The sequence below is a fragment of the Gorilla gorilla genome, chromosome 5 (genome assembly GCF_029281585.2).
Source record: "Gorilla gorilla gorilla isolate KB3781 chromosome 5, NHGRI_mGorGor1-v2.1_pri, whole genome shotgun sequence".
Taxonomy (NCBI): Eukaryota; Metazoa; Chordata; class Mammalia; order Primates; family Hominidae; genus Gorilla; species Gorilla gorilla.
Window position 1 is genome coordinate 110,819,571 of NC_073229.2, and position 27,893 is coordinate 110,847,463.

General features: G+C 41.3%; 1 long non-coding RNA gene across 1 annotated transcript; it reads right to left on the minus strand.

Moving 5' to 3' along the window:
• Positions 1–895: 895 nt before the first annotated feature.
• LOC129534356 (uncharacterized) lies at positions 896–26,392 on the minus strand. Its single transcript, XR_008680921.2, has 4 exons — positions 26,288–26,392; positions 19,827–19,911; positions 11,638–14,585; positions 896–5,705 (listed from the first exon to the last, which is right to left on the minus strand). It is a non-coding gene; the product is annotated as an uncharacterized lncRNA (long non-coding RNA).
• Positions 26,393–27,893: the final 1,501 nt, after the last annotated feature.

Consider the following 27,893-nt stretch of genomic DNA (forward strand, 5'->3'; position numbering starts at 1 on the left):
AATTTATTGAGCCTTGTTTTGTGGCTTATCATATGGTCTATCATGGAGAATGTTCCGTGTGTACATACTGCAGTTGTTGGGTAGAATGTTCTGTAAATATATTTTAAGTCCATTTTTTCTACAGTGTAGTTTAAGTCCATTATTTCTTTGTGGACTTTCTGTCTTGATGACCCATCTAGTACTGTCAGTGGAGTATTGAAGTCCCCCACTATTATTGTGTTGCTATCTATCTGATTTCTTAGGTCTATTAGTAATTGTTTTATAAATTTGGAAGCTTCAGTGTTAGGTGCCTATATATTTAGGATGGTGATATTTTCCTGTTGGACTAGTTCTTTTATCATTATATCATGTCCCTCTTTGTCTCTTTTAACTGCTGTTGCTCTAAAGTTTGTTTTGTCTGATAGAAGAATAGCTACTCCTTCTTGCCTTTGTGTCCTGTTGCATGGAATATCTTTTTCCACCCCTTTACCTTAAGTTTATGTGCATCCTTATGTGTTACGTGAGTCTCTTGAAGGTGGCAGGTACTTGGTTGGTGATTAAGAGGTGAAGCCTGCTGGTCTTCCAGGTCAGGTGGGGACTTGGAGAACGTTTCTGTCTAGCTAAAGGATTGTAAACACACCAATCAGTGCCTTGTGTCTAGCTAAAGGTTTGTAAACACACCAATCAGCACTCTGTAAAAACGCACTAATCAGTGCTCTGTCTAGCTAAAGGTTTGTAAACGCACCAATCAGCACTCTGTAAAAATGGACCAATCAGCACTTTGTAAAATGGACCAATCAGGAGGATAGGGGTGGGGCCAAATAAGGGAATAAAAGCTGGCCACCCAAGCCAGCAGTGGTAACCCACTTGGGTCCCCTTCCAAGCTGTGGAAGGTTTGTTCTCTTGCTCTTCGCAATAAATCTTGCTGCTGCTCACTCTTTGGGTCCACACTGCCTTTATGAGCTGTAACACTCACCGTGAAGGTCTGCAGCTTCACTCCTGAAGTCAGCAAGACCACAAACCCACCAAGAGGAAGAAACAACTCCAGACACGCCAACTTTAAGAGCTGTAACACTCACTGCAAAGGTCTGCGGCTTCACTCCTGAAGTCAGCGAGACCACACACCCACCAGGAGGAACAAACAACTCTGGACGCACCACCTTTAAGAGCTGTAACACTCACTGCGAAAGCCTGCAGCTTCACTCCTGAAGTCAGCAAGACCACAAACCCAACAGAAGGAAGAAACTCTGGACACATCTGAACATCTGAAGGAACAAACTCTGGACACTCCCTCTTTAAGAACTGTAACACTCACTGTGAGCATCTGCAGCTTCATTCTTGAAGTCAGCAAGACCAAGAACCCACTGGAAGAAACCAATTCTGGACACAATTTCTTATTCTGCCATCCTGTATATTTTAAGTGCAGCATTCAGGCCATTTACATTCAACGTTAGTATTGAGCTGTGAGGTACTATTCTATTCATCATGCTATTTGTTGCCTCAATACCTTGGTGGGTTTTTTTATTGTATCATTGTTTTATAGTTCCTGTGAAATTTATGCTTTAAGGAGGTTCTATTTTTGTGTATTTTAAGCATTTATTTCAAGACTTAGAGCTCCTTTTATCAGTTCTTGTAGTGCTACCTTGGTAGTGGCAAATTCTCTCAGCATTTGTTTGTCTGAAAAAGGCTGTACCTTTCCTTCCTTTATGATGCTAGTTTCACTGGATACAAAATTCTTGGCTAATAATGGTTTTGTTTAAGGAGGCTAAAAATAGGACCCCAATCCCTTCTAGCTTGTAGGGTTTCTGCTGATAAATCTGCTATTAATCTGATAGGTTTTCTTTTATAGGTTGCCTGTTGCTTTTGCCTCACAGCTCTTAAGATTCTTTCGTTCATCTTGATTTTAGATAATCTGATGAATATGTGCCTAGGCAAAGATCTTTTTTGCAATGAATTTCCCAGGTGTTCTTTGAGCTTCTTGTATTTGAAGGTCTAGATCTCTAGCAAGGCCAGGGAAGTTTTTCTCAATTATTCCCTCAAATATGTTTTCCAAACTTTTAGATTTCTCTTATTCCTCCAGAATACCAATTATTCTTAGGTTTTGTTGTTTAACACAATCCCAAACTTTTTTGAGGCTTTGCAAATTTTTTTTTGATTTTTTAATTGTTTCTCTTTGTCAGATAGGGTTAATTCTAAAGCTTGTCTTCTAGCTCTGAAGTTATTTCTTCTACTTGTTTGATTCTATTGCTAAGACTTTCCAGTGTATTTTGCATTTCTCTAAGTGTGTCCTTCATTTTTAGAAGTTGTGACTTTTTTTTATTTATGCTATCTATTTCTATTTCTCTGGAGATTTTTCCATCTGTATCCTGTATCTTTTTTTTTTAAAATTTCTTTAAGTTGTTATTCGTCTTTCTCTGGTGCCTCCTTGAGTAACTTAATAATCAACCTTTTGCATCATTTTTCTGGCAATTCAGAGATTTCTTCTTGGTTTGGACCTATTACTGGTGAGCTACTGTGATTTGGGGGGAGTGGTAAAGAATCATGTTTTGTCATATTGTGTCTGGAATTGGTTCTTTCTGGTGGGTTCTTGGTTTCACTGACTTCAAGAATGAAGCCGCAGACCCTTGCAGTGAGTGTTACAGCTCTTAAAGATGGTGTGTCCAGAGTTTATTCCTTCAGATGTTCAGATGTGTCCAGAGTTTCTTTCTTCTCATGGGTTCATGGTCTTGCTGACTTCAGGGGTGAAGCTGCAGACCTTTGCAGTGAGTGTTACAGCTCTTAAGGATGGCATATCCAGAGTTGTTTGTTCCTCCCAGTGGGTTCATGGTCTCACTGACTTCAGGAGTGGAGCCACAGACCTTTGCAGTGAGTGTTACAGCTCTTAAAGTTGGCGTGTCTGGAGTTGTTTCTTCCTCTCGGTGGGTTCGTGGTCTTGCTGACTTCAGGAGTGAAGCTGCAGACCTTTGTGGTGAGTGTTACAGCTCATAAAGGTAGTGTGGACCCAAAGAGTGAGCAGCAGCAAAATTTATTGCGAAGAGCAAGAGAACAAACCTTCCACAGCTTGGAAGTGGACCCAAGTGGGTTGCCGCTGCTGGCTTGGGTGGCCAGCTTTTATTCCCTTATTTGGCCCCACCCACATCCTGCTGATTGGTCCATTTTACAAAGTGCTGATTGGTCAATTTTTACAGAGTGCTGATTGGTGCGTTTACAAACCTTTAGCTAGACACAGAGTGCTGATTGGTGCGTTTTTACAGCATGCTGATTGGTGCATTTACAAACCTTTAGCTAGACACAGAGCACTGATTGGTGTGTATACAATCCTTTAGCTAGACAGAAATGTTCTCCAAGTCCCCACCTCACCCAGAAGCCCAGCCAGCTTCATCTCTTAATCTCCCCTCTAAACATGACACCCCAAATGCTGTCGGGAATTGGGCAATGACCACTCTAGCTACTTCCTGCTGGATAGAGGCAAAGAAAGGGCCCTGCAGTTGTAGTGTCCTCCAAAGGGGAACTCTTGAGGCCAGTGAAAGGGCCAGCTGGTTAGTCCAGGGGTCCTCAGTAGAAGTTGTTGGTTGAGCTCATTTGGGTTTCCATTTGTAAGACCATCTGTAGCTTGATGGCCTCGATCCTAGAGGAAACAAATTTGACAAGGAGGTTAAAAATGGCTTGAAGGCGAGTAATAACAAGATGGCTGCTACAGGACCTAGAAAGGGAAGAAGCCATGTTGCCCAACTCTAGAGGTTGGTATAAGAGTTTGAAAGTCATTGTCTGATTTCAGAAGCCTTTTCCTGTAAATGCCAGGCAGCATCTCGTACTGTTCCTGACTGGTTAGTGTAAAAACAACACTTTCCCCTAAGAAGGTGCAGAGTCCTCCTTTCTCAGCAGTGAGGAGGTCTAGGCCTAAGTGGTTTTGGAGAGTCACTGCTGCCAAAGAGTCTATTTGGGATTGTAGAGTAAGGATAGATTTCGTTATTTCTTGCAAACTGTCTGAGAAATCCTTTTGAGTGTGTGTGGTAGTAGGATAATGAAGTAGATAAACTGGCTATTCCAGTTCCTGTAGCAGTAGCCATTCTTAACCCTATAAGTAGGGTTATTCGTTGTATGGCCCTGCACTGACAGACTTGAGCTTTGAGGGGTACTGATAGGGTCTGATTTCCTGGGGGAATGTTAATGTTGGGACTTAGAAAGACAAAGGTGCAGGGCCTGTCCAGTTAGTGGGGAGGCAGATATACGTCGATGATCCACAAAAGAAGAATATACTTAGCTGGGTAGACAGAACTGGTTGTTTTTGTTAAAAAGATGTGTGAGTTTGTTGTTTTCATTTTCCCATACTCCTAGAGTACTTGCCAAGGTAGCTCCAGTGAATGGCTGGAAAGGGGTGTTGGGAGCAAACATAGGGAGTGGCTCCCTATGTTCTATTTTCCTATTGGAGAAAAAACCATTTTGTACCTACTAGGAACCATTTGAGAGTGTGATTGAAAGAGGGGATGAGAAGGCATTCACTAGTGGTGGGGGTGCTTCTGTAGGAGGTCCAGGGGTGAATGGTCATACAGGGAGTATGTTTGCCATTACAAAACCTGGACTGTTTGTTAAGCAGGGAGGAGTTGATGATTTTGGGGGGCCCTGAGAAGCAGACAAGCCATCTGAATGGAATTGTTTGGGTGACTCGGAAGTTACTATGATCAGTTGGGGCTTGAAGTTGTAGGGTGTAATTACACTGATGGGGTAGTAGATGCCCCAGGGGCAGGCCTGATAATAGGTTGTGTTGGATGCATAAAGGGGCTTGGAAAATTAGGATGGTATTCATAGTTATAGGGCCGTGTATGGGCTTTTCATTGCTTGTGTAATAGGTGAGGTTGGAAATGTAAGAACATAAAAGTTGGATTGCACGTCCTGTTAGGGTATTCTTGGTCCTATCAGAGATGGGGAAGTCAGCTAATGATTGCATATTTAGAAGTCAGAAAGGGTCTTTTCCTTCATAATGAGGGTGGTAGGTTAAGTTGATAAAAACCCAATTTTTTGGCAGGAATGGGAGTGGCAACGTAAGCAGAAGTTGATAGAGAGATACAAAGCCAACAGTAATTTGCCAGGGAAGGATTGGACTGGTTTAACAGAGAGTGGGTTAAGTTGAGAGTCTTGTAGAGGTAATTAGGACCTAGTGGAAGGGGAGGGGTGATTGTATGAGATATCCAAGGAAGCAGCAGGGATAGATAGGCAAAGAGTAAATAGGAAGGTAAAGAGGGTGCTCTGGAAGATGAGATCATCTTATCCAGTCTGAGTTAAAGGTAGAAGTAAATTGCTGTCAGAAGGAAGGAAGATAGAAAGAAGGTTGATATGATTTGGATTTTCTTCCCAGCAGGAGCTACAGTATATAGTCCTATCGCAAAGAGTATGGTTAGTATGCTACTTAATAATATGATGAAATAGTAAAAGAATTCCATTAAAGGGGCAAGGAGAGGTGTTAAAAATAAAGATTATATAGGTTTTCACTTATCTTTTTTAAGGAGGAAGGAGTTTTTCTTCAGGATCAGTGGTAGGAGCCTTTTTAGTCTGGGATGTTTCCTTCTGAAATAGGAGATGCAAGTCCTCCAACAGGTCGTAGGTGTATTGAGGCTGGTCTGGCTGATCTTGGGACTCCTGAGCTGACAGTCCCACAGGCTCCTCAGGGGGTGTCCAAAATTTATCTCGGATGTGGTAAATCCAAGATTCCACTCCTGCCACCTTAACTGCAGTGGGAGAAGAGAGGATTACAGTATGGTCCTTCCCACAAAGAGTCCATAGATGGGGAGGTAGAAGGGAGAGATTTGACCAGCACTAGATCTCCTGGTTGAAACAACTCTGTTCCCTTTTCTCTACAACATCCTTCAGGTAGGTTTTTAAGGTTTTGTTGATATTTTGCTGAAGAAGTTATATCTTTGACCAAGTTGGCCATTTCCTGATCAAGTAGGAGGTCATTTGTGAGAAAAGGTCGTTCGTACAGCATTTCATATGGACTGGGCCCTATTTTGTGAGGAGAATTTCAGATTCTTAATAAGGCCATGGGCAAGAGAGTAGGCCATAGGAGATGAGTTTCTTCTGTTAGTTTCCTTAGGTGTCTCTTGAGTGTTTCATTTGCCTTCTTGACATTCTCTGAGGATTGTGGCCTCCAGGCACAGTGAAGATCATATTGTATCCCTAATGCCCTGCAAATTCCCTGAGTTATTGTGGCTTTAAAAGCTGGACCATTGTCACTCTGTAAGCTTTGGGAAAGCCCAAATCTAGAAATTATTTCATGAATTAGGACTTAGTCAGTTCCTGAGCCTTCTCTGTCTTGCAGGGGAAAGCTTCTATCCAATTTGCAAAGGTACAAACAAAGACCAACAAGTATTGAAATCCCTTTGACTTAGGCATATGGGTGAAGTCTAACTGCCAGTCCTCTCCAGGATAGTGACCTATTCTTTGTTCCCCCAAAGGGGCCTTATGATGGACCAAGCGATTATTCCTTTGGCACACCTCACAGGCTTTGACTACCTGTCAGATGGTCTGGAGGAGATTTGGCCCTGTAAATAGGGATTTGCCCATATGATGAGTGTTTTCAATACCCATATGAAAAGTTTGATGGAGGGTTTTAAGTATTTTCCACTGGCTGGTTTTGGGTATAAGTACCTTTCCTTCTTCTGTCCTTAACCACCCCAAGGGGAAAAAACAATGTCCCTGTGAAACTCCCTATTCTGTTTCAGTCAGGGAATACTGGGGCTTAATCTCTTGGAGGGGGTTGTTCCATACCAACAGTCCTTCTGCAGGTATTTCTAATGGGAGATTCTGCCTGGCAGCAATTTTGGCCTCAGCATCTGCCTGACAATTTCCTTCTGCGTTTTCTCCTTCACCTTTCTGATGGCTTTGTCAGTGTAAGACTGCCACCTCCTTGGGTTTTTGCACTGTGTGCAATAACTCCGTAATTTCCTGTGGTATCTAATGGGGGTTACCCCAAAGATTAGGAACTCCCTTTCTTTCCATGTTGCAGCATGGCATGTAGGATTAGATAAGCCTACTTGCTATCTGTATAAACATTTATTCTTTTTCCCTTTCCCATTTATTCTTTTTCCCTTTCACAGTTCTAAGGCTCGGGTAAGTGCCCCTAGTTCTGCTAACTGGGTGCTGGTCCCTGGGGGAAGAGGCTTACTTTCAAGTACAGTTACATCACTAACTATAGCATAACCTGCCCTTCATATCCAATTCTCCACAAATGAACTTCCATTGGTATATAAGTTAAGGTCTGGATTAGCTAAGGGGACTTCTAAAAGATCATCTCAGGCAGCATAAGTCTGGACTGTAATTTGTTAGCAGTCATGCTCGATTGATTCCCCATCCTCTGAAAGAAAAGTGGCAGGGTGGAGGGCCATGCATCTATGTATTTGAAGCAACAGTCTCTCAAGGAGTAGTGCCTGGTATCTAAGTAGATGGTTGTCTGATAGCCATAAACTTCCTTTGGCACCTAATATGCCATTTACATCATGAGTAGTCCAGACAGTGAGATCTTTTCCTTGTATTATTTTGATAGCCTCTGACACTAAGAAGGCCACAACCAAAACTACCCTTAAACAGTGAGGCCAGCCTTTTGCTACTACATCATTTTCCTTACTTAGGTATGCCACTGGTTGTGGGGTTGTCCCACGAGTCTGGGTAAGGACTCCAAGAGCTATCCCTGCTCTCTGTAATGCATAAAGAGAAGTTTTGTCCTGTTGGGAGGCTTAAAGCTGGAGGCTGTACTAGGGCCTGCTTTAAGGTTTTGAAGGCTGTTTCCACCCCTGGTTCCCATTCTACTAGATGAGTATTTGCCCTCTGGGTCTCCTTGATTAGAGTATAGAGGGGCCTGCCTATCTCGCTGTATCCAGGGATCCATAGTCGGCAAAAGCCGGTGATTCCAAGGAATGCCCACAACTGTTTTAATGTCTTAGGGTGAGGATAAGCCAGGATAGGCTGTATTCATTCCTTGCTGAGGGCCCTGGTCCCTCTGGCTAAGATTAGGCCTAGATATTTGACCTCCTGTAGGCAAAGCTGGGCCTTCAACTTAGACACCTTGTACTCTTGATTAGCTAGAAAGTTCAAGAGATCCAGAGTAGCCTGCTGACATGAGGCTTCCAAACTGGTAGCCAAAAGTAAATCATCCACATACTGAAGGACCAGAGTACCTGGACTTGAGAAGTGGTCTAGATCTTAGGCCAGTGCCTGACCAAACAGATGAGGGCTATCCCTAAACCCTTGGGGCAAGACCATCCATGTAAGTTGGGACATGTGGTCTGTGGGATCCTCAAAGGCAAAGAGAAACTGGGAGTCAGAGTGCAGGGGAATATAGAAGAAGGCATCCTTGAGGCCCAGAACAGTGAACCATTCCGCTTCCTCTGGTATTTGAGAGAGCAGAATATAGGGGTTGGGTACAACTAGATATAGAGGAATTACTGCCTCATCAATGAGTCTAAGATCTTGCACTAGTCTCCACTGACCATTCAGTTTTGGACTCCTAGAATTGGGGTGTTGCAGGGACTGCTGCATTTCCTTACTAAGCCTTGAGCTTTTAAATGTTTAACAATATCCCGTAATCCTTTATGAGCTTCAGGCCTTAAGGGATATTGCCTTTGATAAGGAAAAGTGGTGGGATCTTTTAGCCTGATTTGGACTGGTTGGGCAGTTTTTTCCCTTCCAAATTGTCCTTCCAATGCCCAGACTTCAGTGTTGATTCCCTCCTCAAGTAGGGGACAACAAATGGGTAACTTGTTCCCCATATTCGTGTAAATAATAGCTCCACCTTTGGCTAATATATCCCTCCCTAATAAGGGTGTGGGACTTTCAGGCATAACAAGAAAGGCATGTGAAAAGAGCAAAATCTCCCAATTACAACTGAGGAGGTGGGAGAAATACCTGGTTACAGGCTGTCCCAGCATTCCTCAGATGGTAACGGACCTTGAGGACAGTCGTCCAGGACAGGAGATTAACACTGAGAAGGCTGCACCAGTGTCCAGGAGGAAGTCAATTTCCTGGCCCTCAATGGTTAAGCATAGCCAGGGCTCAGTGAGGGTGATGACACGAGTTGGCGCTTGCCCTGGACACCCTCAGTCCTGTTGTTGGATCATCTCATTGGGGGCTTCTGGCCCAGAGAACCATTGAACTCTGGGCAGTGTGCCTTCCAGTGATTGCCTCGGTATAGCAGACATGGACAAGTGGGCAGCTTGTTTCTCATTGGACAATCTTTTATAAAGTGTCCTTGTAAACCACACTGATAACAAGCCCTACTGGGTGATTGGCCTGCTCCATTTTCTGTCCTCTCTGGACCACCCAGGTTTGTTTGTCTGAGGGCCATGACTAAGGCTGCAGCCTTTCTCTGATCTCGCTTTTCGTTTTGGGCCTGTTCCTCTTGGTCCCTATTATAGAATACTGAGGTTGCCACATTTAATAATGCCTCCAGATTTTGTTCGGGGCCAAGGGCTCACTTTTGGGGTTTTCTCCTGATATCTGTGGCTGATTGGGTAACAAACGTATCTTTTAGGATCAATTGACCCTCTAGTGAGTCAGGTGACAGGAGAGTATATTTTCTTAAGGCCTCCCATAGCTGCTCGAGGAAGGCAGAAGGATTTTCTTCCTTTCCCTGAGTTATGGTGGACATCATTGAATAATTCATGGGCTTTTCCTAATTTTCCTTAGTCCTTCTATAACACAGGTCAACAGATGTTTACAACTCTAGTCCCCATGATCTGAGTCAAGGTCCCAATGGGGATCCACACTGGGGATGGCTTGCTGATCATTAGGGAATTTGCCCTTTCTTCAGCTGTCATTCTGTCATTTACTTGACTAAGATACCAGGTATCTCCAAACTCTCAGGCTGCAGCTAAAGCCACATTCTTCTCATTAAAGGTCAGGGTTTGATCTAACAATAGCATGACATCTCTCCAAGTGAGATTGAAGGTTTTCCCTAGACCCTGTAGAACATCCATGTACCTATCAGGATCATCTGAAAACTTCCCCAGGTCTGCCTTGATCTGCTTTAAATCAGAGAGGGAGAAGGGGACATGTACCCGGGTTGGGCCAAATTCCCCTCCCCCTACAGCTTGAAGGGGACATAAACGATAGCCTGGGGGGGTTTGTGGTCCTTTGGAGATTTCTTTGCTTGTTTCCTTCTGGGCAAGGGAGATTAGAGGAGGCTTATCATTAATAGGAAGGAGAGCTATAGGGAGGCTAGGATATGGGGGTAAGCTGAGAGGTCCTCCTGTGGGATGTAAATTGTAAGTTTTGCATAGTTGTGGATTCTCCTTCAATGAAAGGAAAGCTTGGACTTAAGGTATTTCACTCCATTTGCCTTCCCCCTTACAGAAAAGGTGAAGCTGCAGGATGGTATTGTAATTTATACTTCCCTCAGGTGGCCATTTTCCCCCATCAGAGAGAGAATATTGGGGCCAAGCCATAGTGCGGAAAAAAATGAACTGCCTCTTTTTCAGGGTTTGCAGGTCAAATTGGTTGCAATGGCTTAGGATGCATTTCAAGGGTGAGTCTGTTGATGCCTGAGTGTTTCCTATCTGAAAGATAAAACTGCCCACAGTTTTGGTTTGTTTGTTTCTCCCCCTGCCCAAGAACCAGTAATGGTCCCTGGACCCTGCTGATCAGAATAGTTGTGCTCACTGATGCAGCAGCAGAAACACCTCTTGCCCAAGAACCCACAATGGTCCCTGGACCCTACTGATCAGAATAGTTGCGCTCATCAATGCAGCAGCAGAAAAACTAGTTTTGCTCCTAGACCACAAGGAGGACCAAGGAATGTCAGATTAGTAGCCCTTATCAATGCATTCTCGAAAACCTGTTAGAGTCCTAAGCATTGTCCTGTTAGCACTGGGACTTTACCACTGTCCTATAAAGATGTTATGCCCCAAAAATGAAGTGGAGGGCCATACTCTGAGGGAGGGAAGGGATCTCCAGAGTTGGAAGAGCGATGCCTTTTGTCCTCACTTATGTGGAGGATATCATTTCTGAGGCTCTCCACATCCTAGTTTCAGGAATAGCTTTTGTTAGGCCTGCTTGTCTGAGGAGGGATCCTAAAATTCCAAATAGTCCCCCACCCCAATGGGGCTTTGGGCAAAAATTATGTCTTTCTGATTGGTGAGCCCATGTGACTAAAGAAGGTAACAGAGTCCTGAAGTTTATATTAGAAATCATTCTTACAGGAGAAACTAGAAAAGCACCAGAGACAGGGAGTGGTTTTTAGAAGCAGGACTAGCCTCGGAGAAGAGAGGCGAGAGGAAGTTTGTCTGACAGGCATTAGAACCCAGGAGGCAAGGGTCAGGATAGATAGGATAGATGGGCGAGTCTCACTTGGGCAACCTGATTTTGAGAGCTCCACTCATGGCCGCAGGATCAACCAACTTGTTGTCGGGACCCCAGAGCTGAATGACTTTCCTGTCAATGCTTGGTTCAGCCCAGAAGTGCAGGAAAAGTGGAAGCTGGTTCCAGGCAAACCAACACTCCTAACTCTGTAAAGTCGGGGGTTGTTAGAGAGCCCTTTCCCAGGAAGCCTGACACCCAACAGCCACACTAGTCACTTTACACTGGCCAACAGGTTCCTGGTATTTAGCCCCCAAATTCTAAGGAAAAATAGGACAGAATAGCAAGCAAAAGGGGTCCAATGCTACTCACCACTTGGTGATTGTCCCATCTGGGTTGCCAAAATGTGTCCAGAATTCGTTCCTTCTGGTGGGTTCTTGGTCTCACTGATTTCAAGAATGAAGCCTCAGACCCTCACGGTGAGTATTACAGTTCTTAAAGATGGTGTGTCCAGAGTTCATTCCTTCAAATGTTCAGATGTCTCCAGAGTTTCTTCCTCCTAGTGGGTTCGTGGTCTCACTGACTTCCGGAGTGAAGCCACAGACCTTCGCAGTGAGTGTTACAGCTCTTATAGGTAGTGCATCCAGAGTTGTTCATTCCTCCCAGTGGATTTGTGATCTCACTAACTTCAGGAGTGAAGCTGCAGACCTTCACAGTGAGTGTTACAGCTCATAAAGGTAGTGAGGACCTAAAGAGTGAGCAGCAGCAAGATTTATTGTGAAGAGCAAAAGAACAAAGCTTCCACAGCATGGAAGGGGACCCAAGAGGGTTGCTGCTGCTGGCTCAGGTGGCCAGCTTTTATTCCCTTATTAGGCCCCACCCACATCCTGCTGATTGGTCCATTTTACAGAGCGCTGATTGGTCCATTTTACAGAGTGCTGATTGGTGCATTTACAAATCTTTAGCTAGACACAGAGTGCTGATTGGTGCATTTTTACAGAGTGCTGATTGGTGTGTTTACAAACTTTTAGCTAGACACAGAGTGCCGATTGGTGTGTTTACAATCCTTTAGCTAGACAGAAAAGTTCTCCAAGTCTCCACCCGACCCAGAAGCCCAGCTGGCTTCACCTCTATATTACCAAAATTGTTTTTCTGGTTTCTTCTCATTTGGGTAGACTATGTCAGAGGGAAGATTTGGGGCTCAAGGGCTGTTGTTCAGATTCTTTTATCCCATAGGGTGCTCCTTTGATGTAGTGCTCTTCACCTTCCCCTAGTTATGGGGCTTCCTGAGAGACAGACTTCAGTGATTGATATTTCTTTTCTGGGTCTAGCCACCCAGTGGAGTTACCAGGCTCCAGGATGGTACTGGGGAGTGTCTTCAGAGAGTCCTGTGATATGATCCATCTTCAGGTCTCTCAGCCATGAATATCAGCACCTGCTCTGATGGAGGTAGCAGGGGAGTGGACTCTGTGAGGGTCTTTGGTTGTAGTTTTGTTTAGTGCACTGGTTTTTTGTTGGTTGGCCTCTAGCCAGTAGGTGGCACTTTCAAAAGAACATCAGCTGTGGTAGTATAGGGAGGATACAAGCTTATCCTAGGGTTGCCTGGATAAGTATTTGGGTTTCTCAAGGAGTGAGCAGGAATGTAGAACTCCCAAGAGATATGTCCTTTGTCTTTAGTTACCAAGGTGGGTAGAGAAAGACTATCAGGTTGGGCAGGGTTAAGCATGTCTGAGCTCAGATTCTCCTTGGGTGAGGCTTGCTGCAGCTGCTGTGGGAGATGGGGGTGTGATTCTCAGGCTGATGGAGTTATGTTATTTATTTCTGTTCTTTAGAAGTTATCCAGTCTGTGTTATTTTGTTATCACAGCACAAATGAACTGAGATCAGAGGCATCATACCGGTCACCAGGGAAGTGGGGGAAAGCCAGCAGTGACAGGCCTCACCCAGCCCCCAGGTAGACTGAAAGGCCAGTCTCATTCCCACCATGTCCCCGCAACAGCACCAAATTTATTTCCAGGCAGTAGATGAGCAGGGCTGAGAACTTGCCCCAGGCTACAAGCCTCACCACTGAGAAAGCAAGCAGGGCTTTCAGAGTTTGTGCCTCCCCACCTGCTGTGGTGTCTGTGCCAATATCTGCACTCTCTGTTCACTCCTCCCCCAGATTCCGTCCAAGATACTTAGCATTTGGTGGAAATTGTTACCAAGTTCAGCTGTAAGTTCTATTCTCCCTGTGGTCTTTCCCTGGTTCCACTGGCAGCCTTCCCCACAGACCCCTGCAAAACAAAGTTAGGAATGGCTTTCCTAAGGACAGAAGATCGTGCTGATTCCTGATGAGGAAGAGCCTCACAGGGCTCTTCCTGCTGCTTCCTCTATCTCTATATTTTGGTCAGCTCTCTAAAGTTGTCTCAGTTCCACATAAGCTCAGATCCTTCTCCCGTGATCTGGGCCTTCAGTTTCCCCAGTGAGGATGTGTGTTTGGAGGCAAAGGTTTCCCCTCTCACACTTCAGGCACTCAGTTTTTTGGCTGTCTCACTGAAAAGCAAGCTGCTTCCCTTCAAAGGATCTCTGTGTTCTTTTGGCTTTCCTGGTATGTTCTTCCATAGTTCTTGGAGCAAAGGTTCATGATGTGGGCCTCCACATACTCCTCTGTGTGTCTGAGTGGAAGCTGCAAATTAGCTCTGCCTCCTATCCACCATTTTTTTTTTGTAATTTGCTTTTAAATATTCAGTTTAGACAATGTGATTTATGTGTTTATCAGTTGGTTTTAACTTGCATCATAGAGGTGTTTAGTTGCCCCAGTTAGACATATTCTCTGAGGATGTTACTGACAAATCTGTTCACCCAAACGATGGGTTCTTTTCTGTTCTTTGCCACAACGCTGATAAGCAAAACTGAAAGTGAGTGTCAAGCAGTACAGGTTTTTATTTGATTACCATAGAATTGAGAAGTGGGAGTGTGGCTCACAAATCAACCATTCAACTTGTAAGAGCTTGGAAGCCACAGATATAGGGCATATTTAATAAAAGAATTGGGCATTGAAAGCAAGGGGAGGAATATTCATATCTTTTCTTGGAATGAATGGAGAACTTCTCAGAACTGGTGTGCCACCTTCCTTTTTGTCCCTTTATGGTTTCTTCCAATCATTGTCATGGTGATTGTTAACTGTCATGACACTGCTGAGAGTGTCATTTAACATGGAAATTAGATTATAATTAATTTTGGAGTTCTTCAAAGGTCAAATGAGCTGCCATCTTGGATTCCCCCATGAGCTTCAGCTGGTTTAATTATGAGGGGTATCTTCTGATGGCAGGCCTCCTGTTTCTTAAAGATAAGCAGAGAAGCAGAGTTAAGGCAGGGCAGAAATTCAGCTAAGTCATGAAGGCATTACACTGGGTAACAAAGGGAGGTCAGCTAACATATATTGAAAAGGTCACATACCAGAGGCAGCTACTTCAAGTATTTTATCTAATTTTTAAAACTCTGATTAAAAATATGTTTTTTCAATTAGTACAATAGATGTTAGACATTTTTTATTATATTGATGAAATTAGTGCTATTAAGATCTGTTGCTTGACTAAAATTACTGTAAAGAAATGTCCTTCCTTTATATGAATATGATATGAATAGCAAGTTCAATAATCTGAATCCTAGGGCCTTATGCTTGGCCCCAAAATAATAATGGACTACAAAGTTAATTGTTCTAATTTAATGTTCCATTAATTCATGCTTGATGGACAATGCTTCTCTGAAACTCAGATTCAACACGTTACAATCTTACATTGATCCAGAATTATCCCCAATCAACTTTCATTTCTTAACTACAGATACAGTTCATGTCTCTTGAAATAAAATTGATGTTTTAAAATTTGTCATCTGTTATGCTAAAGTTTGTTTCAAATAATAGAGATTTTCATCATACGAAGCAAAATATTTTATGGGAAGTGAATAACTGGGTGATTAATTATTTTGTAATCATTTCTTTTCTTTAGATCTGTGTTCCTTTGTTCTGTATGTCTCAGCTGATTTGAATTCATCTGCTTAGAAATTATTTTGTGAAATGTAATATTTTGCAAAGAAAATTCTTTCATTGTTACTTTTATTTCTCGCTATTCAAAAACAAATATTATAAACTCACATGAAATGACTGTTTCTATTTGATGGCTTTCTTTATACAGACTTTTAGTGAAATGAAAAATTAGCTTAATAATGGCTTAACACTTATTAATGATAATATAATTATATCAGACTTATCATGACAATTGTTTTCTTCTATGCCTAGATGGGAAGATGATTCAATTAGGCATAAAACTGCTGCCTCCTAATTGGAATTATTTGTGTCTAAAGATTTAAAAATTAATGGGAACATCAATTCGATGCAATTCAATCCAGGGAATTAGTTTCTATCATACCTTTAATAAACTTTGGATATGCAGGGTGCTATGGTTTGAATATTTGTGTCTTTTTCAAAATTTATGTTGAAACTTAATCTCTAATGTAAAAGTATTAAGAGGTGGGGCCTTCAGAAGATGATTAGTCCATAAGGGCTCTACCCTCATGGATGGGATTAGTGCCTCATGAAAGGGCTGCAGGGAAATAACTAGGCTCTTTTTATCCTTCCACTTTCTACCATGAAAGGATGCAGCAAGAAGGCTCTCACCAGACACAGAATGCCAGTGCCTTGACCTTGAACTTGTCAGCCTTTAGAACTGTGAAAAATAAATTTGTTTTTTATAAATTACCCAGTCTGTGTTATGTTGTTATTACAGCACAAATGAACTGAGATCAGTGGCTTTAAGCCTTTTGAAGTCTGCAGGTCCCTTTGATAAATTACAGTAGTCCCACTTATCGATGGTCTCATTTCACTTACCCGTTGTGAACCATGGTCCAAAAATATTTTATAGAAAATTCTGGAAATAAACAATTTATAAGTTTTAAATTGCATGCTATTCTGAATAGCATGATAAAATCTTGTGCTGTTCTGACTCATTCTGCCTAGGACATGAATTATCTCTTTGTCTAGCATGTCCACTCTGCACATGCTACCTACCCATTAGTCACATTACAGCCATCTCAGTTATTAGATCGACTACTGTGATATCACAGTGCTTGTGTTCAAGTCACTCTTATTTTACTTAATAATGGCTCCAAAGCACAAGGGTAATGATGCTGGCATATTGTTATAATTGTCTTATTTTATTAGTTGTTAATCTCTTATTGTGCTTAATGTGTAAATTAAACTTTATCATAAGTATGTATGTCTAGGAAAAAATATGGTATATGTAGGGTTCAGTACTATCTGCGGTTTTAGGCATCCACTGGGGGTCTTGAAACATATCCCCTGTGGATAAGGGGGATAAAAACTACCAGCACTCTTCAGAGAAAACATGCATACATACACTCAAAACTTACCAGCCAAAATAAAGAGACTCTCAGACTGTCTAAAGCTTATCCACATAACTGGGAAAAAGAAGTCATACAGCAGAAGCATATAGAAAAACAAAATTTAAAGACACAATGCAACTGCTCCTTTTGTCCAAGACTGTATGAATGCCAATAATAATAATACCCTAGAAATACAAGCATGTGCATTTCCTTTTTTCTTCCTTCTGTTAATGAGTTTAATGGAGATTAATAGAAACTTACTGGTATAAATACCTGATAAGACCATCTGCCTTCATCTCTTTATTTTACAAGTGAGGAAAATGAGACCTAGAAGATAAGTGATTTCTCCAAGATGGCATCATTAGCTAAATGGCAAAGATAGATCTCAAGATTCATAGGCCAGAGCTCATAGGCCATGCTTTCTGCTCATGAAAAAGACCAGATTCTCAGCCACCTGAGTCTTGCAATGGCTCCTCTCCAATGTTAGTGCTTGTGAGTCTAGGATCACAAAGTTGTAAGGGTTAGAAACGTTTGATGTTTCTCTTTTGATATTTACTCTTTTACATCCTTCTTGGAAATATCTTACTCGAGAGTTACACATTTGGGGGCTAAGGTTAGTAGCATCAAAATGTAGCTGGCCAGTATATAAATTAGCACCAAAATAGAACAGCTGGATCCTCTAGCAATGCAGAGAAGGTAACTGCTTGCTGGACGAGGCTGGCAAGCTGGTTCTGAGAGACTGCATTTGTTGGTATATGTAAACTTGATGAATTTACTATGATTCAGGCATAGTGCATGGAGCTTTAGGTTAATAGGTTTGTAAGGGGAATCTGTCAGCATTCCTAATGTAATACTGTCCCTCAGGGGCTGCCACACATTATCCAAGTTCTCTGAGATCAAAGCATAGAACTAGAAAGCCAATTTGTTAAATTACAATGAGAAATATGCTGTCACAGAGCCTGCCCTCAGGGCAGATCTATAGAGGAGACCAAATCCTAATCAGAAAGTTGCTTCTGAACCTGGAGTCCAAATAAAGTGTGTTATATGAACTTAAGGCAGCAGACTAATGCAGTCCAAATTATCCGCCTCACCGTAGGGATGATGTTTCCTATGGAAACCAGAATACTTAAATTTCATTCTCTCTCTAGGGGCTTTATAATTTAAGGCTAAAGTTTTTATTCTCTTACTTCAGGTGAATTCCAAGTAAGTCCGGGGACTTCTCTTTGACCTTAAAATTGAGCAAGAAGGTTTTGGGCATAATATGCCCAAAGTAAGCCCTGTCTGTGTACAGCCTTGTCTGTGGAGGGAAGGAATCTCCTGAACCCAGTACCTAGAGTGCTTATTCCACAGGTTCTCATGACAACCTTGCCCTCACTTTCACCCAGCCCACGGGTGAGGGGCTGAAGACAAAACTAACTAATTCAAGTGAGACTCAATTTGATTACTACATACCAAGAAGGTTGAGATTTTTCAATTTACTATATGACTGATCATTGAGTCAATCACTTTACTTTACAGATGATGAAATGGAGACCCAGAGATATTAAATGACTTATCCAAAGGCATACAGCTTGTCAGGAGTGAAGTAGGACTAAAACCTAGGATCTGTTCTACCCATAGATGTAGGCAAATACCTCAGGTGGTCTCCACTCTTTGGAGTGCCTTCTTCAAAATGTTTGAAGTCTCCTCTAGTGCCTGGGACTGATCAATTATGCCCCCCAGAAAGGGTATATAACCCTGGACTGGCAACCACCTGGGCTCCATCATTCTTTCTCTTTTCCAAGACTCTAACCTATACATGGGGTTAGGCAGAAGCCCTGAGGAGCTCTGGGACTTGAGACTGTGGTGTTGTACTGGGCCCACATTAGGTTCCAGTGGGGAAGTCTGTTAAGAGATTGCTCTCATTGGCCAGCATGCTTCTTCTTTTGTAGGATAATGGGAAAGCAAGCAGATAGAATGATACTGGCATAAGGATTTGTGTAACTTTCACTCACACTGGACAGAGAATGAGTTCAGGTCTTTGGTCCATAAAAAGTCCACTACTAACCCTGAGATTGAGCCACGTGTGTGGACCCATGTGTTGGCTATTGCTTGTTCATGTTCCAACAGCAGTGCTACCTCTTGTCTACAGTACCTGAGGGTGGCAAGAGGCAGCAGACATTCTTTATATGCTGTACCTCCTGCCACCTGAGGCAATCAACCCATTCCCTCTACAGACTTGAGGTAGGGGTCAGTCAATTCTTGGGAGAAACTCCTCCTATCTTCCCTGAGGGCTTAAACACCATTGCTCTGCAAATCCTACTGACCTTTCTGATTGATGTCAGCTCCCCTGTCAGAGCCATACAATAAAACAACTAAAAGAGGTTTAATTAAGATCTAGACTCTTAAAACATAATTCCCCAACAGTACAGGTTTCAATAAAAAAAAACTCAGTCGTCATATCAGAACAAAAAAGACTTCAAATTAAATTTAAAAAGACAACCAATAGATGCCAACATTGTGATAAAGAGATGTTACAATTATCTGACAAAGACTTTACAGCAGCCATGATAAAAGTGCTTCAAGGAGCAATTATAAACACAATTGAAACAATGTTTTTAAAAATAGAAAGCTTACACAAGGATACAGAAAGTCTTAGTAAAGAAAGAAGACACCAAGAAGAGTCAAATGGAAATCTTAGCATTTAAAGTACAATAACTAAAATTTAAAATGCAGTGAATGCAGCAGATTGGCTCAGTGGCAGATGCCCTTTGAAGAGTAGAGAGAAGAATATTAATGAATTAGAAATTAGAAAAACAGAATTACTCAATTCGAACTACAGAGAAAAAATAGACTGAAAAAAGGAACATAGCTTTAGGCATCTAAGATAGCTTTAGGCATATAACAAAAGATATAATATTTGTGATTCTAGAGACCCATAACAAGAGAAGAGGAGGGAACTACAAAAAATATTGGAAAAAATAATTGCTAAATTTTCGAAAATTTGACAACATATACAGACCTACAAATTCAAGAAGCTGAGGAAATATCAATAGGTTAAACTCAAATAAATCACTTTCAAAAACTATCATAATTAAACTGCTCAAAACTGAAGACAAAAAAAATATTGAAAGTAACCAGAGGAAAACAACACCTTAACTATACAAAAAGGGCAATTTGAACGTCAAATAGATTTCTTACCAAAAACTATGAAAGCTACAGGACAGTCCTCAGATGGCCTTGGCTAACCCAGCCTTCCTTTTCTTGCCCATGGTTCTCAGAATAACTGTAGAATGCACAGAGAATGCAACATTTTGAGATAGGAAAAGAATGCCTGAAATATTCTGGGCCTTGCTCCCTCCCCCAACCACCCCAGAGCAGGATGCTCTATAACACTTTAGCCCATTGATTCCCATAACAGAAACATACCTGTTTATTTTCTTTCTTAGTTTTTTGGAGCAAATATTAATGGTATTGTATTTTCAATATCAGTGCCTAGATTTTCATTACTAGTATATAGAAATGCTATTAATATTTGCATATTGATCTCTATCCTACAGCCTTGCTGAACCTATTAATTCTAGGAGGTTTTGTCTAGATTCCTTGAGGTTTTCTTTCTTTTTTTTCCCCCCTTTACATGTTCTTTTTTTTTTAATTATACTTTAAGTTTTAGGGTACATGTACACAATGTGCAGGTTAGTTACATATGTATACATGTGCCATGTTGGTGTGCTGCACCCATTAACTCATCCTTTAACATTAGGTATGTCTCCTAATGCTATCCCTCCCCCCTCCCCCAACCTCATGACAGGCCACAGTGTGTGATGTTCCCCTTCCTGTGTCCATGTGGTCTCATTGTTCAATTCCCACCTATGAGTGAGAACATGTGGTGTTTGGTTTTTTGTCCTTGTGATAGTTTGCTGAGAATGATGGTTTCCAGCTTCATCCATGTCCCTACAAAGGACATGAACTCATCATATTTTATGGCTGCATAGTATTCCATGGTGTATATGTGCCACATTTTCTTAATCCAGTCTATCATTGTTGGACATTTGGCTTGGTTCCAAGTCTTTGCTATTGTAAATAGTGCCACAATAAAAATACATGTGCATGTGTCTTTATAGCAGCATGATTTATAGTCCTTTGGGTATATACCCAGTAATGGGATGGCTAGGTCAAATAGTATTTCTAGTTCTAGATCCTTGAGGAATCACCACACTGACTTCCACAATGGTTAAACTAGTTTACAGTCCCACCAACAGTGTAAAAGTGTTCCCATTTTCCACATCCTCTCCAGCACCTGTTGTTTCCTGACTTTTTAATGATCACCATTCGAACTGGTGTGAGATGGTATTTCATTGTGGTTTTGATTTGCATTTCTCTAATGGCCAGTGATGATGAGCATTTTTTCATGTGTATTTGGCTGCATAAATGTCTTCTTTTGAGAAATGTCTGTTCATATCCTTCACCCACTTTTTGATGGGATTGTTTGTTTATTTCGTGTAAATTTGTTTGGGTTCATTGTAGATTCTGGATATTAGCCCTTTGTCAGATGACCAGATTGCAAAAATTTTCTCCCATTCTGTAGGTTGCCTGTTCACTCTGGTGGTAGATTCTTTCACTGTGCAGAAGCTGTTTAGTTTAATTAGATCCCATTTGTCAATTTTGGCTTTTGTTGCCATTGCTTTTGGTGTTTTAGACATGAAGTCCTTGCCCATGCCTATGTCCTGAAAGGCACTGCCTGTGTTTTCTTCTAGGTTTTTATGGTTTTAGGTATAACGTTTAAGTCTTTAATCCATCTTGAATTAATTTTTTATAAGGTGTAAGGAAAGAATCCAATTTCAGCTTTCTACATATGACTAGCCAGTTTACCCAGCACCATTTATTAAATAGGGAATCCTTTCCCCGTTGCTTGTTTTTCTCAGGTTTGTCAAAGATCAGATGGTGGTAGATATGCAGCATTATTTCTGAGGGCTCTGCTCTGTTCCATTGGTCTATATCTCTGTTTTGGTACCAGTACCATACTGTTTTAGTTACTGTAGCCTTGTAGTATAGTTTGAAGTCAGGTAGCATGATGCCTCCAGCTTTGTTCTTTTGGCTTAGGATTGACTTGGTGATGTGGGCCCTTTTTTGGTTCCATATGAAGTTTAAAGTAGTTTTTTCCAATTCTGTGAAGAAAGTCATTGGTAGCTTGATGGGGATGGCATTGAATCTATAAATTACCTTGGGCAGTATGGCCATTTTCACGATATTGATTCTTCCTACCCATGAGCATGGAATGTTCTTCCATTTGTTTGTCTCCTCTTTTATTTCACTGAGCAATGGTTTGTAGTTCTCCTTGAAGAGCTCCTTCACATCCCTTGTAAGTTGGATTCCTAGGTATTTTATTCTCTTTGAAGCAATTGTGAATGGGAGTTCACTCATGATTTGGCTCTCTGTTTGTTATTGGTGTATAAGAATGCTTGTGATTTTTGTACATTGATTTTGTATCCTGAGACTTTGCTGAAGTTGCTTATCAGCTTAAGGAGATTTTGGGCTGAGATGAAGGGGTTTTCTAGATATACAATCATGTCATCTGCAAACAAGGACAATTTGACTTCTTTTCCTAATTGAATACCCTTTATTTCCTTCTCCTGCCTGATTGCCCTGGCCAGAACTTCCAACACTATGTTGAACAGGAGTAGTGAGAGAGGGCATCCCTGTCTTGTGCCAGTTTTCAAAGGGAATGTTTCCAGTTTTTGCCAATTCAGTATGATATTGGCTGTGGGTTTGTCATAGATAGCTCTTATTATTTTGAGATATGTCCCATCAATACCTCATTTATTGAGAGTTTTTAGCATGAAGCATTGTTGAATTTTGTCAAAGGCCTTTTCTGCATCTACTGAGATAATCATACGGTTTTTGTCATTGGTTCTGTTTATATGCTGGATTACATTTATTGATTTGCATATGTTAAACCAGCCTTGCATTCCAGGGATGAAGCCCACTTGATCATGGTGGATAAGCTTTTTGATGTGCTGCTGGATTCGGTTTGCCAGTATCTCATTGAGGATTTTTGCATCAATGTTCATCAGGGATATTGGTCTAAAATTATCTTTTTTTGTGTCTCTGCCAGGCTTTGGTATCAGGATGATGCTGGCCTCATAAAATGAGTTAGGGAGGATTCCCTCTTTTTCTATTGATTGGAATAGTTTCAGAAGAAATGGTACCAGCTCCTCCTTGTACCTCTGGTAGAATTCAGCTGTGAATCCATCTGGTCCTGGACTTTTCTTGGTTGGTAAGTGATTAATTATTGCCTCAATTTCAGAGCCTGTTATTGGTCTATTCAGAGATTCAACTTCTTCCTGGTTTAGTCTTGGGAGGGTGTATGTTTCGAGGAATTTATCCATTTCTTCTAGACTTTCTAGTTTATTTGCATAGAGGTGTTTGCAGTATTCTCTGATGGTAGTTTGTATTTCTGTGGGATCAGTGGTGATATCCCCTTTATCATTTTTTATTGCATCTATTTGATTCTTCTCTCTTTTCTTCTTTATTTGTCTTGCTAGCAGTCTATCAATTTTGTTGATCTTTTCAAAAAAACACCTTCCGGATTCACTGATTTTTTGAACGGTTTTTTGTGTCTCTATTTCCTTCAGTTCTGCTCTGATCTTAGTTATTTATTGCCTTCTGCTAGCTTTTGAATGTGTTTGCTCTTGCTTCTCTAGTTCTTTTAATTGTGATGTTAGGGTGTCAATTTTAGATCTTGCCTGCTTTCTCTTGTGGGCATTTAGTGCTATAAATTTCCCTCCACACACTGCTTTGAATGTGTCCCAGAGATTCTGGTATGTTGTGTCTTTGTTCTCGTTGGTTTCAAAGAACATGTTTATTTCTGCCTTCATTTCATTATGTACCCAGTAGTCATTCAGGAGCAGGTTGTTCAGTTTCCATGTAGTTGAGCGGTTTTGAGTGAGTTTCTTAATCCTGAGTTCTAGTTTGATTGCACTGTGATCTGAGAGACAGTTTGTTATAATTTCTGTTCTTTTACATTTCCTGGGGAGTGCTTTACTCCCAACTATGTGGTCAATTTTCGAATAAGTGCAGTGTGGTGCTGAGAAGAATGTAAATTCTGTTGATTTGGGGTGGAGAGTTCTCTAGATGTCTATTAGGTCCGCTTGGTGCAGAGCTGAGTTCAATTCCTGGATATCCTTGCTAACTTTCTGTCTTGTTGATCTGTCTAATGTTGACAGTGGGGTGTTAAACTCTCCCATTATTATTGTGGGGGAGTATAAGTCTCTTTGTATGTCTCTAAGGACTTGCTTTATGAATCTGGGTGCTCCTGTATTGGGTGCATATATGTTTAGGATAGTTAGCTCTTCTTGTTGAATTGATCCCTTTACCATTGTGTAATGGCCTTTTTTGTCTCTTTTGATCTTTGTTGGTTTAAAATCTGTCTTATCAGAGACTAGGATTGCAACTCCTGCCTTTTTTTGTTTTCCATTTGCTTGACAGATCTTCCTCCATCCCTTTATTTTGAGCCTATGTGTGTCTCTGCACGTGAGATGGGTTTCCTGAATACAGCACACTGATGGATCTTGACTCTTTATCCAATTTGCCAGTCTGCATCTTTTAATTGGAGCATTTAGCCCATTTTCATTTAAGGTTAATATTATGTGTGAATTTGATCCTGTCATTATGATGTTAGCTGGTTATTTTGCTCATTAGTTGATGCAGTTTCTTCCTAGCCTTGACGGTCTTTACAATTTGGCATGTTTTTGCAGTGGCTGGTACCAGTTGTTCCTTTCCATGTTTAGTGCTTCCTTCAGGAGCTCTTTTAGGGCAGGCCTGGTGGTGACAAAATCTCTCAGCATTTCCTTGTCTGTAAAGGATTTTATTTCTCCTTCACTTATGAAGCTTAGTTTGGCTGGATATGAAATTCTGGGTTGAAAATTCTTTTCTTTAAGAATGTTGAATATTGGCCCTCACTCTCTTCTGGCTTGTAGAGTTTCTGCTGAGAGACCAGCAGTTAGTCTGATGGGCTTCCCTTTGTGGGCAACCCAACCTTTCCCTCTGGCTGCCCTTAACATTTTTTCCTTCATTTCAACTTTGGTGAATCTGACAATTATGTGTCTTGGAGTTGCTCTTCTCGAGGAGTATCTTTGTGGCGTTCTCTTTATTTCCTGAATTTGAATGTTGGCCTGCCTTGCTAGATTGGGGAAGTTCTCCTGGATAATATCCTACAGAGTGTTTTCCAACTTGGTTCCATTCTCCCTGTCACTTTCAGTTACACCAATCAGATGTAGATTTGGTCTTTTCACGTAGTCCCATATTTCTTGGAGATTTTGTTTCTTTTTATTCTTTTTTCTCTAAACTTTTCTTCTCACTTCATTTCATTCATTTGATCTTCCATCACTGATACCCTTTCTTCCAGTTGATCATATCAGCTATTGAGGCTTGTGCATTCATCACATAGTTCTTTTGCCTTGGTTTTCAGCTCCATCAGGTCCTTTAAGGACTTCTCTGCATTGGTTATTCTAGTTAGCCATTAGTCTAATTTTTTTTCAAGGTTTTTAACTTCTTTGCCATGGGTTCGAACTTCCTTCTTTAGCTCAGAGTAGTTTGATTGTCTGAAGCCTTCTTCCCTCAACTCATCAAAGTCATTCTCCATCCAGCTTTGTTCCATTGCTGGTGAAGAGCTGCATTCCTTTGGAGGAGGAGAGGTGCCCTGATTTTTAGAGTTTCCAGTTTTTCTGCTCTGTTTTTTCCCGTCTTTGTGGTTTTATCTACCTTTGGTCTTTGATGATGTTGACGTACAGATGGGGTTTTGGTGTGGCTGTCCTTCCTCTTTGATAGTTTTGCTTCTAACAATCAGGACCCTCAGCTGCAGATCTGTTGAAGTTTGCTGGAGGTCCACTCCAGACCCTGTTTGCCTGGGTATCAGCAGTGGAGGCTGCAGAACAGCGGATATTGGTGAGCAGCAAATGTTGCTGCCTGATTATTCCCCTGGAAGTTTTGTCTCAGTGGAGTACCCTGCCGTGTGAGGTGTCAGTCTGCCCCTACTTGGGGGTGCCTCCCAGTTAGGGTACTCGGGGGTCAGGGATACACTTGAGGAGACAGTCTGTCCATTCTCAGATCTCCAGCTATGTGCTGGGAGAACCACTACTCTCTTCAAAGCTGTCAGACAGGGACATTTAAGTCTGCAGAGGATTCTGCTGCCTTTTGTTTGGCTATGCCCTGCCCCCAGAGGTGGCAGGCGGGCCTCTTTGAGCTGCGGTGGGCTCCACCCAGTTTGAGCCTCCAGGCTTCTTTTTTTACCTACTCAAGCCTCGGCAATGGCGGGCACCCCTCCCCCAGCCTTGCTGCCACCATGCAGTTTGATCTCAGACTGCTGTGCTAGCAATGAACAAGGCTCCATGGGTGTAGGACCCTCTGAGCTAGGCACAGGATATAATCTCCTGGTGTGCAGTTTGCTAAAACCTTTGGAAAGCACAGTATTAGGGTGGGAGTGACCCAATTTTCCAGGTGCCATCTGTCACCCCTGTCTTTGACTAGGAAAGGGAATTCCCTGACCGCTTGTGCTTCCCAGGTGAGGTGATGCCTCGCCCTGCTTTGGCTCACACTCAGTGCGCTGCACCCACTGTCCTGCACCCACTTTCTGACACTCCCCAGTGAGATGAATCTGGTACCTCAGTTGGTAATGCAGAAATCAACCATCTTCTGTGTCGCTCACCCTGGAAGCTGTAGACTGGAGCTGTTCCTATTTAGCCATCTTGGCTCCACCCCGAGATTTTCTATAGAAAAAAAATTTCATCTATAAGTAGAGATACTTTTATTTATTTATTTATTTAGTAAAAGTAACACAATTAGAGAAATGGAGAACAAATTTCTGGTTGCCAGCATTAAGGAGGGAAGCAGATGTGGCTATAAAAAGGTGATATCAAGAATCTGATTGTTATGGAACTATGTTACATCTTTAATGTATCAATGTCAATATCCGGGTGGAGATATGGTGCTATGTTTTTGTAAGATGTTACTATTGAGGAAAATTTAGTATGCAGCATATCTCTTTACTATTTCTTTCAACCACATGTGGATTTATAATTATCTCAAAATAAAAATTTTAATTAAAAATGTCAATGAAATTTGTTCATTTAATTGAATCCAATCTAATAAAAGAAATACTATTTAGCCATTTTCCTAAGGCCACAACACACGACACTTGCACATTTATGCCCATATCATGAAATGTATGTTACACCACATTTCTGATCAATTTATATCACCTGAGGAAAATTATTGTATCTCATATAGGCATATATGTTTAAAACTGTAACTTCATATACCCAGAACCTAGGAGTTATAAATACGTTACATAATGGCTTAAAAATAAATTGATTAGACTCTGTCTCTTCTTTCTATTTCTGTTCCTGATTTTTACCTTTATATCTTTGGAAACTCTGAGTATGTTTGCTGTAAGCAGAGACTTCTGATATATGCTCAACTTGACAAAATGCATAATAGTAGAAGATGGAATGCCTAGGAAAATAAATATCATGGGAGTTTATTCCCATGTTCCAACTCTAGAAAAGTTGTACTGACAACAATAAAGAATAATATTGCTTTCAGTAAATCGATGATATTCAGAAATTTTATTAATAATATAAAGTTTTAACCTAGAAATATTGAAATTAAAGTTCTCATCCCTGGTCCTCATAATTTAAACCCACTCATGATTTTTTTAAACCCACAAAATAAGAAATAAAATGTTTAGGGTAGGGTGGCTAGTTTTCATTATACAGCCAAATCTAAACACTCTCCCTTTTATACTTTGTCTTTTAAAACTATAAAATACAACGTACTAATTTAACTTTGAGACAGAGTATAAATCTGAGATGAGAAAACAAATTAAAAAATCTTCAACGGTATTTCATTAATTCATTCAATATTTAATGGGCATGAACTATGTTATAATAGGTAGTTAAGATATATTCGTAAACAGGACAGACTGTTTTCATGGAATTTATATTCCGGTGGTAACCAATCTAGATCATGTCCTTTGCAAGAACACGGACAGAGCTGGAGGCCACTATCCTTAGCAAACTAACACAGGAACAGAAAACCAAATACCGCATGTTCTGACTCATAAGTGGGAGCGAAATAATGGGAATACATGGACACATAGAAGAGAAGAACATACCCTGAGGCCTTTCAGAGCATGGATGGTGGGAGAAGGAAGACCATCAGGAAAAATAACTAAGGGATGCTAGGCTTAATACCTGGGTGACAAAACAA